The following is a 13,322-nucleotide window of genomic DNA, read 5'->3' on the forward strand; positions in this document are numbered from 1 at the left end:
GGGCCTCCAAGACCACAGGTGATAGAGCAAACATGGTAAAGGACAGAGAGGAGTAAGTTACCAGCTCTGCCACTGTTGATCTCAAAGAGCTGCTGGAGGAGTAGCCACAAGCCTGACATGCTCTGCTCCCCACATGCCTTCCTCCCATCTTTTATTCCCACCACACTTGCTGTGCAGAAGGTCCAGGGGCTTCCTGCATGCCTGGGAAATCCCCCCTAGACCCACAATTTAGCCTCAAGTTGGAGGCCCTGTCAGAACGACTTGTCCTGGGAATTTTGGAGGAAAAGGAAGAGAAACTCTCTTCCTGTCTGTTGAGACAAACAGGATAGTAATAACCAGCAAGACTCACAGATGTCTTAGGAAATTAAGATGTCAATATCACAGCAAAATACAGCTATTGAAAGGAAAAACACCCCTGAATGTGAACATCATAGGGGTATCAAGGTATGGAAAAGAGGAGACATAACAGAAATACAAAACTTGCTTTTCAGGAACTGTCAGGCACTTAGATCTACAGGGGTGAACAGATAACAACAGTGTGGAAGTATCCAAAGGATAGGGCTTAGGATGTCCAAGAATTTAACTGCCTTCACTGGATTATGCAACTGGTTTGCAAGGGGGCTGCAGTTGTTCCAGAACTAATGAAAACATCTCAGTTCTCAAGCAGGATTACAGGAGGGCTTCAAGAATCGAGGTCCAGGACTTGGGTGGTCTTTATGGGAGCCTTCTAACTCAGAATATTCTATGATAGGACCATTGCCTGAAGCTGCCTTTGTTTTAACCTTCCACTTTTTCTATGTTCAGAAACTTTGTGCTTTCTTAAAAACCTTGAGAATACAAACCAAAGTCCTAGTACTTCATGGAAAGAACTCCACAAGGAAGCAGTAACAGCATCTACACATCTACAGTTTTGAGCCAAACAGCAGTTTCGATCCAAGCTGGAGCATGTGCTTCAATTAGCCAGTCTCTGACAAATGCCTGTGAGTAGCTAGAACAGCAGCATGACAGGAAAATAGTTCAGAGCCAAGCTAAAGGAGAATCTAAATCAAATCACGGGAAATAAAAAGGTTGACTGCCATTTTGAGTCCCATAATTGCAACCTGATTATTTTGCCTCCAACGCCCCCTTCAGCCACACTTGTATAACACATTCTCACATTTTAAGGGGTGCAGGCAGCATACAACGCAACCCTATTCCTAGGAGAGCAGTGTAATATTAACAGATAGGAGCACAGCATCACTGGATACCCTCCCTGTAGCGTAACCTTTTAGACTAATGCTAAAGGAGCACAAAATATCCATGTTCTGGGTAGGGAGCATACCCCAGGGGTGCTGACAGGCACATCAAATTTCAGAGCAGAGCATTAGGTCTCACAAATCATAAAATAACTTATACAGGAGGTTTACAAAAAAACAAACCCCAAAAACCAACCAGGTGTTTCCTAACAGTGTAAATCATAGGACTGAAAAATATCTGCTAGCCAATTAAAAAAATAACAACTGCGTTTTGATTAGTACTTAAAAATCCCAGTCTGATTTTCCCCGTGGAAAAGACAAATTCTTACCCTGTCCCTCATCTGATTATAGTATCATCAGAAGGCCCAGAAGAGAAGTAGTAACACATGGTTGCAGGCCAGGCATTTACTGTTGCTCTTAGGGCTACTGCTGCTACTGATAGGAGGGAGAAGAAAGCAAATGAATCATCTTTCTCAGCTTCAACATGAACCACTGCACACAGTAGGGAAAATGTGATGAATACACTGAATTAATTGTAAAAGCCCATTTCAACTCCTCCAGGTGTCATATGCAACCATTTACAGTTCAATACCTAAGAAGAGCTTTTTCATGCCCTCAGCAGCTTGAAAACTCATGGAAAGATTATTGAATCTAGGCATATTTATCAAGGGCACAGCAGCAAGAGGAAGAAGTCCAAGCCTGACCTGATGGGAAGTTTTTTTTTTTATTAGACTTGCTGTTGTATTTAGCTGAATAGTAATAAAACCCAAGGTGGTTAATTTTTGCCCCATTTTTCTGCACCAATAAATCAATGTATCATGTCTCTGCAAGCCCTCCTTGTGACCCACTTGTGTAGCCGTTTTAACACCCCCATAAATAGACAACACGACATTCAACACACACAAGAAGGTGAAAGTTTCAGAAAAAAAGCAGGAAGTACCTGTTGGAAGAGGGAAAACTACTGCAAAACTACTGACACAGTTGCTATTCACCCATGGCCCTTCGATTATGGGAGATTCCTTACCCAACCCTGCCACAGCAGCTCGTTTCTGTTCCCTTCCTTCCTACCACCAAGATCTGCTGCCTTAGTTCCATCAAATGCCGAGTCAAGCCTTTGGCAATGAGAATCTCTTCAAATAACTGAAGTGTAACCTGACTGTCACTGAGAGAAGAGCAGCATCAGCCCAATAAACTAACTGCTGTTTAAGACAGCTCCAGTTAAAAACATCTGCCCTCATTCATTCTGTACAGCTCTGGATCCACGTGCTGATGTTTGCAATGCCAAGAATAGAGTGGTCTTTCAGCAACTTTACAGAGTATTTCAAAACATCAAGGGCTCTCCAGACAGCTTCCTACATCAGGATGCATTTTTCCATCCCTAGGCTTCTGCTGGCATTGATGCAGCCGTTCCCCAGAGAAGCTGCCTAGCACAGGGAGGGTTGGAGCAGGGCTGAACCCTCTCACTAGCGAAGCATTCCCAAGCTAAGTGCCGTCAAACCCAGCAGCCTCAAAGCGGAAGGCCTTGTGACCCTGAAGACAAGACTAAAATATACATATGTATTGGCCATAGGCAGTGAATCCTATCCCAGATCTGGAGAGGTCAGAGATAGAGGACATTTACAACCTTCCTGCCTTAGCTCATCCTGCTTCACCCCTTCTGTGGCAGAATGATGTGCTTATGATCTAACCTGGAGGCTGACAGGGACAATCTGCTGAGGTAGCAAACCCTTCTTTCCAGGCAAAGGGATTAAAGCTACAGCAGAAAAAGCTTCTCTTGCAACTGTAAAGACCCAAATCTGCACCTGTGTTACTGCAGCAAGTATGTGAAACAAGTAAGCACGGAAGTCAGGGACTGAGGACTGACTAGGGAACAACCATCTTGCTGAGTGACTTACAGTTACACAAAATAACCACCCTTTCTTTACCATCGAGGTGATGAACCAAACTAAAGCCCAAAGAATACTGAAATAAAACCCCTCTTCTCTCATTAGATTTAATACATTTAAGGCTTAAAAATAAGTATGTATACAGGAGTCCCATATTCCAGTGGGACAATACATGCACATAAATTGAGCAAGGACTAGAGAATTTTGTGTATAATAGCTTGCCTTGTAACCTCTGTGCTAAGTAATATATATATTTGTTTATAATACATATGTACAACTATCATATAAAATATTACAATTAAGAAAGAGACCACATTTGTTCTGTGTTTATACCCATATTAGAAGATGATTAATCAGTGATTTTATAAATCCAAATAAGTTAATTTTAATGAGTTGCTGCCTCCCAGCTTTAGCGTTATACTTCGACACAACGATAACAGTCAGAAGCCATGATACTGCAAAGCCATATATAAATGTGTGTGGAACTGTCCCAGGCAACCTTACAGGAGAAGGGAAGGTGAGAGCAATTCCAATCTTCATTTTCTATTAACTCTCAGGTCTCTACATGAACATGAGTAACAACCTAAGTAGTAAAGAACAAACAGCCAGAAGCAAGGAGCAGAGGTAAGAACAAATCATTAAAAAGTGAGAAGCACCAAGGGCCCTAACTTAGCTGAAGGCAGTAAAAATGCAGACACACAGAGAAAACCACATCATGCCTCCTCCAAATGAATCTGGTCATATAGTTTTAGTGCTGAGTAAGTGACTGCCTCAGTGCAACACCACAGTGTCTGCTAGAAAGGACAGTATTTCATCCGTGTGCTTAAAGGTCTGATAACCTATTTTCCCAGGTGTGTCTCTCCCTCCTTCAAAGAGAAAATTACACAGCAAATTAATCTTTGTGCACCTTTATATTTTTCACTGCTCCTCCTCTTCCCTCCCGCCACTCCTCCTATCTGTTGTGAAAGGTAAGCAGGAATATATTGGAATTAAAATTGAAATAAATGACAACAGCAGGAACAGCCTGACTCACAGAAGTGAGGCTCACAAAAGTGAGTTTATGATACGGTTGAGTCAGTGCAAAAAAAGAGGTCATGAAAGTGCTGTCACACACCTTTCTGGAGAGAGCTTTTTGTCCACATAGCTACAGATGAAAGCCTCATCTGCTCAGGGAAACTAATTTTCCAGTGCAAAGGGATTTCAATTCACAATCCACCGCCATCCCACTCAATTAACATTACATGTGGCCAGCTGGGAGAGGGGAAAACAACAGCAAAGTAAGACACGAAGCAATTCACAACTCACCCATTTCCAACGCATCAAAGGCTTGCCAGTGAGTGTTCCATGTGATGGACTGTGGTCATTCCGTAACTACATCTGACTGTCTGCTTGCCAGAAGCACATGCAAAACCCCAACACATCCAGGGCATCATTGACAATATACAGTGCATTCCTCTTCTGTAGGGGGAGTGCAGTCCCTACACACAAACTCAGAAGAGGTTTTTTCCCTGGGACAGAAGAAGGGACAGAGGCAGTTGATTTCAAATTCTTTCAAGGCATTTCCAAGGTATGTTACATAGACTGTGCTTAAGTATTCCACTGGTGATTGAAGAGTCACAAACAGCTTAAAACTACACCAGTCTCTGAGTTTAAAGAAACTAAGGTACCACTCTTGAAACAAAACATTCACATTAGTACACCAGTGAAGAGAACTGAATTGCCAAGAGTGTTATTCAGTGAAGAGTATGCAAAACTGAGCCCTAAAACATAACAGGTGAAATTTTAGCACCGAAAGACATTAAAAGCTCACAGCATGGCTTTGAGAAGAATGTAGCAGAAACATCCCAAACAGTCTGGTTTAGAAGTTTTTAGAAGGGGGAGCAAAGATTACTTTTCAGTATTAGCCGTAAGACTTCACAAGAGGAATCTTTAAAAACCTACATGGCTCACTATCAGAGAACATAGCTAGATGAGTAAGAAAGATCTGTGTGCAAGCCCACTTTATACAAGGGGTACCTAGAGCATAACCGAGAAACCCGCTGCAATTTTTTGATGTCATTAAAGTATGGTCCTAATACACAGCTCTAAGCTGAAGAAAGAGATAGTTCTCTGAAACAGAAGTAGCCTAGGACTAGACAAGGACTTCCAGTCAAGGACTCAAATTCCATAATTCATCTGCTCTGCTTTTGGAGCTACAAAGAAGCCAGCAGATCAGACGCTAGAGACATCTTTCCCTGCTAATACACGATAACAGTTTAAAACAGAGATTGTATCACACCCACTGTCTCTCGAGGGCAAAAATACATGTGTAATCAAATTGCTAAGGTAAAACAGTAAAAAGATGGAAAGGCAATTAACACCAAATACAAAGAAATCTTTGCAACTGAAAACACATGATCTGTTTTCACTAACATTTTCTCAGCTGAACTTTGGCAAGTAAGCTGCGTGGTACAAACCCCATTTTTTCATAAATACAAGAAACCCTTTCTGTTACCAAAATAAACTCTTATTCCTCTCATCTTTAATCCCAAACTCCATATATGCCACCTCCACACAAGAACCAAGAAATCCTTATTTCGTATCAAAATGCCCCTTGGCCCCTCTCTATGCACATGTGGCCTTCAAAACATCTAGCAGTTGAAGAAGGGCCTCCTGGATGCAACTGAGCAAAGAAGTCCAGCTGCCAGTGAGTACCTAGATCTCTGTTGCAGTTTTACAAGGCAAAGTCAAAGGCCAGAGGGAAGGAGAGCATGTGTGTTTTGAAAGGAAAAGGTGAAACATTTTACAATGGAAAAAGGAAACATCAATTGGTTTGGATGAGAGAATTGTGCAGCACAGCCTCTCACAGGTATGACAAAGCAAGCTTTGGAGCACAGGATGGTCAAAAGGCAATGAAAGCTGGAGGCAGGTGGGAAAAGTTTGTGAAACTTTTCAGTTGACACTGGAAAAAGCTTGACGAGATGAAGGGGCAAATTACTGCACTCTGCTAACATGGCAGTCGTAAGAAAAACTTCCAAGTCAACTCCAAATTGCCAACTATACTTAAACTCAGGTGTGTCTCTTCTCAAACCTAAACAAAACCCAAAAGAATAAAGAAACAAGCAGGAGGGGAATAGAGCATAAAAAGGACACACTTGGACAAAGGATGTACAACAGAAGAATGTGCAACCTTCAAAGACTACTCCAGGAAAAAAAAAAAACCAACCGAACAACCAGACAGATTATCTTTTTGAGCTGTATTTATCAGTAAAACACCAAGAAATTTCCAGACGTGAGCTTGAAACCTCATTGCACTGTATGAAGTAAACAAAATCACTTAAAACACAGGAGAAGAATGTGAGAATTTCAATGCCAGCCGCAATGCTGTGGAATCAGCTGGTGGTAATTCAGTGAAACTGATGCTGTAAAATCAGTGCATCAGGAAAACTCAGCCTCCATCTCTCTTTTAGAGTCTCAAGGATGCAAGAGGGATGACATCTAATTCAGTACCAAAAAAACCCAAATAAAAACATTTCCATCAATACACAAAAATGATATATCACCTCCCAGTTAGAAAACTAGCTCAAATCCACAAGGAAAGAAACAGATGACTTCACACTACCAGGAATATGTGGACAACAACCACAGCAGAGAATACACTGCATCCTCAGAAAGCACATGAGACATCAAATACAAAGAAACAAGAAACATGGCATGAAAACAAACGACAGGGGAGGAAAGAAAACAGAGACAAAAAGAGTACTTCCACTAAAGGACAAACAGAAAAAGAACCAGATAGCAAAAACATCATAAAATATGATGAGTTGGAAGGGACCCATCAGGATTGAGTCCAACTCTTGGTCCCACATAGAACATCTCAAGAATCACCATATGCCCCAGAGCAATGTCCAAATGCTTCTTGAACTCTGTCAGGCTCGGTGCTGTGACCACATCCCTGTGGAGCCTCTTCCAGTGCTCAGCCACCATTCGGGTGAAAAACTTTTTCCTGATATCCAAACTAAATGTTCTCTGACTCAGCATCATGCCACTTCCTCGGGTTCTGTCACTGATCTGTAGCTCCCTCTCCTTTTCTCTTCATGAGGATGTTGAGGATGACAATGAGGTCTCCCCTAAGTCTCCTCCTCTCCAAGTGAACAGACCAAGTGACCTCAGCCACTCCTCACCAGGCTTCCCCTCAGGGCCCTTCACCATCCTTGTTGCCCTCCTCTGGACACTCTCTAAGTAGTTTCATGTCTTCTTTATATTGTGGCTCCCAAAACTGCACTCAACTGCCCCCAAAACAGGACTCAAGGTGAGGCTGCCCCAGTGCAGAGCAGGGCAGAGCAGCGCAGGACAATCCTCTCCCTTGCCCAGCTGGTGATGCTGTGCCTAATGCACCCCAGGACACGCTCCTGGCTGTGTTATGAATTACCGAAAATTTCTACATATTTCCCTGTTTGCTAGGGAGGAAATGTTGTGCGCTCCCATATAACATCCTCAGTCTCTTCTAGTGCTTCCACCTTCTAGGCTGAGATGCTGCAGCACTGTATCACTGTTACAAGGCTCTGTGCTCATGGTTAGCAGACATGGGCAGAGTGTGAAAAGTGAGAAGTGCACTGTAAGGTATCAAACGATCGGGACTTCCATCTACATCAGTTCACACTGTTGAGTCGAAGACACTAACACAGAACAGCTAAACCTCCACTGCTCTCAGACTGCTCTTCAAGGGGACAGGAAAAGGCTCATTCTCTTAGCCCACTTCAAGCCACTCAAACAAGTCAAACCTCCTTTCACAGAATGAGCTTTGCTCACCCCACACAGCATGGTGCCAGGAATATACACCCAATGGAAGCAATGCTTCTGCTTCGATTTACGGATGTGCCTAACTCCTGGTTGGATCAGCACTTTCAAACACACATCCTTGTGGGCCAAGGATTTGCATTCTTACACATCTTTAAACTTTCCAGGACATGACATTTATCATTCTGACTGTGATAAGGGATAGCAACACCCTGCTCATTTATCTTGTTCTTAATACACTGCAGAAAACAAAAATATAGATTTTTTTACAAAAAGGCGGAGGACACTGATACCACTCTCCCTCTCTGATAATTTAACTATAGCATAACATCAGCAGGTTTAAACCAGAAGAAGGAAGAAAAGACTTGAAGAAGAGGAAAAAAAAAAAGAAAAAAAAAAAAGAAAAAAAAAAGGGGGGGGTGGGGAAACAACATTCACTGCAAAAGAGAGAAACAAAAAAACCTTATTTACAGATCACATCTGAAAAGAACATCTCTATTAAATATGATTTCAGAAGAACTGACAAAGATAAATCCACATACAGCTCCAGGTATTTCAGCCTAAATGTGGAAAATACACATTATTCTGAGTTTATGAAGGGCTTAGTTTTATCAGTACTATTTATACACACTTTCATGGCTCATTTTTGACATATTGGAAGGTTTTAAACCAACAGACTTGGGTGCTCACTGATTTTAAAAGACAACTGCTCCCTAATTTTTAACATGTTTCTGAATTATATATGGGCTGTGTACTCCTTCAGACAAAGGAACTCTGATAAATTATGTTCTGCCTCTAGCCAGGTACTTCAAGTAATCTCCACCCTCCCACCTCTTCATCACATGAAGTAAAGATGAAGACTGCACAACGTCAGTCATGCTGCAGATCTGTTCAGATGCTGCCTCTACCTTAAACAACACAATCCATGTGTTGAGATCCTCATCAGTCTCCATTATCAGAAGCTGAAATTTTTGCTACAGTGGGCTCAGGTGTGTTCTGAGAGGGTGCTGACTGGAACATATCCTCCACAGCCAGCATTATGCCAGGCTGCATCTACCTCTTCTCAAGTTTCTCCTGATGGGATTGCTCTCCCTCCTAACTGACTTTCTCTTTTATGCCTGGCTAAGTGATTTTGGCTGCACCTGTGGTCTGCAATCCATTTCACAAAGAGCACGGTGTGCTCCATGACCTGGCTGTCCCTGAGCCACATGCCTGCAGGAATGCTGCCTAGAGCATTAAGCCCACTGCACGTGCTTGAGCACACACACTCTATTTTGGCCACTTCATTACCCTCTTCTCAGCAAGCTTGTGTAGAGTTAATTTAAGGACTGAAGACCAGTTTTGCCACTCTGCATTGCTATCAAACATGTTACAGGCAGAGGATTTGGCCATATTCCATCTATGGGGTTTCCTTCAAAGTCCACTTCTTCTGAAAACAGCTGAGCTGATGCTTGAATATATCCTAATGGCATCCTAACAAGTACAAAAATATTTTGAAATCTTTCTAAAGAGGAACTGAGGAGTAAAGGAGGAAGAAAAGGCTGCAATTTAAGTAGGTGTGAGATTGTCTACAGATGGAGATTTAAGGACAGAGAAAGACTAAGGAGCCCAATGTCAAAAAAAAAAAAAAAAAATAAATCAACAACAAAACTACAGGCAGACTTCCAAGACCTTCCAAGTTAAATTATAGTACTTTAGGTGCACTTGGTTTAAAGTTCCCTCACTCACCTTTCTTCACAAATAAGTCACCGTGTATACCAGAAATAAAACCCCACCAATCAAAAGCAATCAAAGTTACATTTTTAAAGCTATCTCTGCCCCTCTGTTCTTCCCCCCAGGCTTCCAACTTCCCATCTCAGGGCTGTCAGTAGCTGTCAGCAGATCATATGAGAAATTCATCTGAACATACAACATAACTTGACAGGCAATACATCAGAAAACCTAGATGTGACAACAGCAAATTCCACCAGATGGTCCTGGATCATATCTATCTATTAAAACAATTCTGACAGAAAAAAAAAAAAAATCGTAACCACACATAAGCAGAGCTTCTGAGGAATGGGGAAAAAAGAAAAAAAAGAAAAAAAAAGAAAAAAAAAGAAAAAAAAAGAAAAAAAAAGAAAAAAAAGGTAGTTAAAAAAAGAAATAAAAAAAATAAAAAAAAGAAAAAAAAAGAAAAAAAGAAAAAAAATCGGGAGAGAAAAAAAAATAAAAAAAAATCTAGCATATTCACTGTTTCACCCTTTGTCCTAATCATGCCTGAAAAGAAATACACAACAGCTCCAGCTTGTCCTCAACAGTTTGTCCTGTCATTAATATCCATATGCGTATTTCATCCTTCTCCCCGAAGAAAAGACTTCTAAATAAAGATGCCTCTCCATTAAAGGCAGTATGTACTACTAACAATGCTGCTTTTCAATTGAAAAAATTCTGTCAATGACTCTGGAGCCTGGTCTCCAGGAACTCTGAAACCATATGGTTAGCCCTGGGAGTAGCTGCAAACTCCAAGCACATTCAAGACTGCCTGTTTGCCACCCTTCCCATCTCCCTGTTGCTCTGGCAGGCAGCAGATTATGTTTGGGTTCAAGCTGCCTACAAACCTCATCAGCCCCTGCAGCGACTCTTTTAGGAGAGACCTTGGATTGCCTTGTCCACTGTCAGTCACGCAGGTCAAACACTGACTGTCCAGACTTACCCTCAATCCTTTGATACATGTGAAGTACAAATCCCATTCCAGCAGGCACAACCTGCTCCAGCCTCAGGCCTGCACCAAACAGTGCTGTGGCAGGCACAGGGTGGGGGTCAAGACACTGTGCCACTTCTGAGAGATGAGCACAGACCCACAGCAGAAAACACCAGGTTCAGAAGCAGCTCTATGGCTATTTCACTGGTGCTGTCACTGTTCTTCAGCTGAGCACCACGAGCCTGGCCACAGCAGCAGCTGAGCTGTGACAAAAGTGACAGGCTTATGAAGCATAAATCAAACTGGAGCAGGCTGTCACTGCTCAAGTGAGACCCTCAGGGACACCATCCCTTGCTCCTGTTCTGCCCCCACCTTCTACAGCTGTGTGTAGATGCATGCTTTGCTCTGTAAGAAGTAGTTGTGTGTAACTGCAAAAAACTACCACGTGTCCTTGTCCTCCCAATTACCCTCACTTGGAAGTAAAAGGTATTTAGTCAAATATATTTTTAATTGGTAAAGCAAACAGACATGAATCTGAATGCACCGAGGGAAGGAAGACAGTGAAGGATGTGGTGTTATTTTCTTGTTGTTTAATAGGACAGGATAGTGCTCCAAGTCCTTTGGAAATCTGACAGTTCTTTTGAATACAAAGCTGTGACTGCGGTAGAAAGCAGATCTACTCTCTGTCAGTGCACAAGCTGCACTCCACCGCTCAGAGCTGAGGAAATCTCTCTTCAGGCCATTGTGGCAAAATCAGTTTCCACCAAGAAACCAGAGTGATCCCTTAACCAAGGAGTAGCTCTGTATATCACACATAACTTTTTGCCTTCCCCCAAGGACAGCTCCTTCCATTATAGACTCTCCTCTGCTGTTAATCAAAGTGCACTCATTTCCTGAGTGAGAAACACCTGCATGTGGGATTACTCCAGTGCCCTGTTTATTGTCTCCATCCAATCCATTTTACAGTTATCACCTTTAGCACGGAGAGAAACTTACTTTTGCATCACAGACCTGAGAACTAAAAGCTTAAGAAAAAGCCAATTCTCCCCTCCTCCTCAAACTTCAACAAAGAATATATGATTTTTCACTGTGCCATTGTCATTTTGACATAAAAGAAAAAGTCAGTGACATTTTCAAGTTTTGTTGTTGTGCACCAGTGGGGTTTCAAACATTGCAGAAGAACATAATTACATTTATAGACACTTTTGACTGGAACTTAAATGTTGCAACAGCTGTAATGGTCTCTTAGAGATAAGAAAAATAGGCATTTAGCTCAAAACATATGTTCTGATTAAACTGAAAATGGACACCACCTTTTTAATGGAGTGCTTTTTGGCATATAAAAGTTTTTTCTATAAATACTAGACTATGATTTTTCAAACCATCAACTTCCTACAGAGAGAAAAATACACATTTTACTATTTAATCATTCTCAGCTGAAATACTGTAAAAGAGAAGTCATAACATATATTTAATAAAATTGATAGAAAGTCACTTCCTCCCATTCTGATATTTAATTATATCTCATTACAAAAGCAAAAAATAGTGTAAATCAAAGTCCATGAATCAGCTGTTTACTTTATTTATTTATAGGCATTTATATAGTGCTCATCACCATAGCAACCAGGGACCTTTTTTCTTCTTGTTCAAAAGAAAAGTTGCAGTTTCAAAATGTGATCCTTTGACGTCACAGTGCAAATAGGTACTTAGGTCCTGTGCTGAGAACACTTGAGGCAGGTGCCTGAAGTACAAAAACCAAGTCAAAGGTGTGATGAGAGAGATAGAAACAGAGAAAGGAAAAATGAAAGAAACCATGGAACAAGTGAGAAAAAGAGAAAGAGTAAAGGGCTTTCCTATGAAAATCCACATTGCGCTGTGTTCCACAATAAGCAGTGATCACCCCAGCACCTTTTACCTGTAATAACAAGTGACTGTTTCATGGAGAACCAATTAATGAAGACCAATCAACAAGTTCCAAATCCATGCTGAGGGCACTGGTGAATATTCTTAAGCAAGGATTTCTAAAAGGATAGTAGCTTAAAAATGAGGCTGTAGAGGGCTGTCTCCCTTTTGAGAGCAGAGAAGTCAGGAGCCTCACTGACTACTACCCTTTTCTGATCCCCCAGCAATCAGGCATTACCTAATTCCCACAGAATTAACAGACCTTTTTAAAAATGCCATCTGCTCACAAAACATCAAAGAAATGTGTAAATTAGAACACTGCTCCTGCATACACCATTATAGAATGAATTACTAGGTATGTCCTGCAATTGCAGTTTTCTCATGATACTGCTGGAAACCTCTTTTCAGACCCCCAAAAGAGACTGAAATTGGTTTTACACTATTTCATCTGGTTCCTTCCCACCATTGTATAGATGATACACATACATGAACAACGGAGTATTTCAGATTCTTTTTAAAGATTATGAATTACTAATTGGAACAGAAAGGAAAAAAAAAAAAAAAAAAAAAAGGTATCTTTGGCCTGCTGTCATTTTGTTATATAAGAGACATTATCATGAAGATTTCCTCAAGACAACTGGTATATGAAGTTATTATCTTCAACTCTGTATTTGCATGATCCTAACTTCCTCATAAGCCAACACTGTCCAAAGCAGTTAAATAAGGGGTGTTCAGTTGTTCCTAAACTAAACACATAAATCTTTACTTAAGACGGGTGGTTATTTTATAGTCATTTTTTTATGCTGTATTCTAAATAGGGCAGAAGCTGCATGTATG

The 13,322-nt window shown here is 41.3% G+C and overlaps 1 protein-coding gene across 8 annotated transcripts in view; it reads right to left on the reverse strand.

Annotated features, from left to right (window-relative positions):
- Positions 1 to 13,322, reverse strand: part of POMGNT2 (protein O-linked mannose N-acetylglucosaminyltransferase 2 (beta 1,4-)) — a 30,207-nt gene that overhangs the window by 14,049 nt on the left and 2,836 nt on the right. For 4 of the 8 annotated variants that reach the window (XM_040082854.2, XM_040082825.2, XM_040082810.2 and 1 more), the window contains one exon: positions 4,427 to 4,629. The exons of the other annotated variants lie outside the window; for them this stretch is intronic. The gene's annotated coding sequence lies outside the window, so the exon portion shown is untranslated. The remainder of the gene's footprint in view (positions 1 to 4,426; positions 4,630 to 13,322) is intronic. 8 annotated transcript variants of the gene reach the window in all.

Source organism: Hirundo rustica, chromosome 1 (genome assembly GCF_015227805.2).
Source record: "Hirundo rustica isolate bHirRus1 chromosome 1, bHirRus1.pri.v3, whole genome shotgun sequence".
Taxonomy (NCBI): domain Eukaryota; kingdom Metazoa; phylum Chordata; class Aves; order Passeriformes; family Hirundinidae; genus Hirundo; species Hirundo rustica.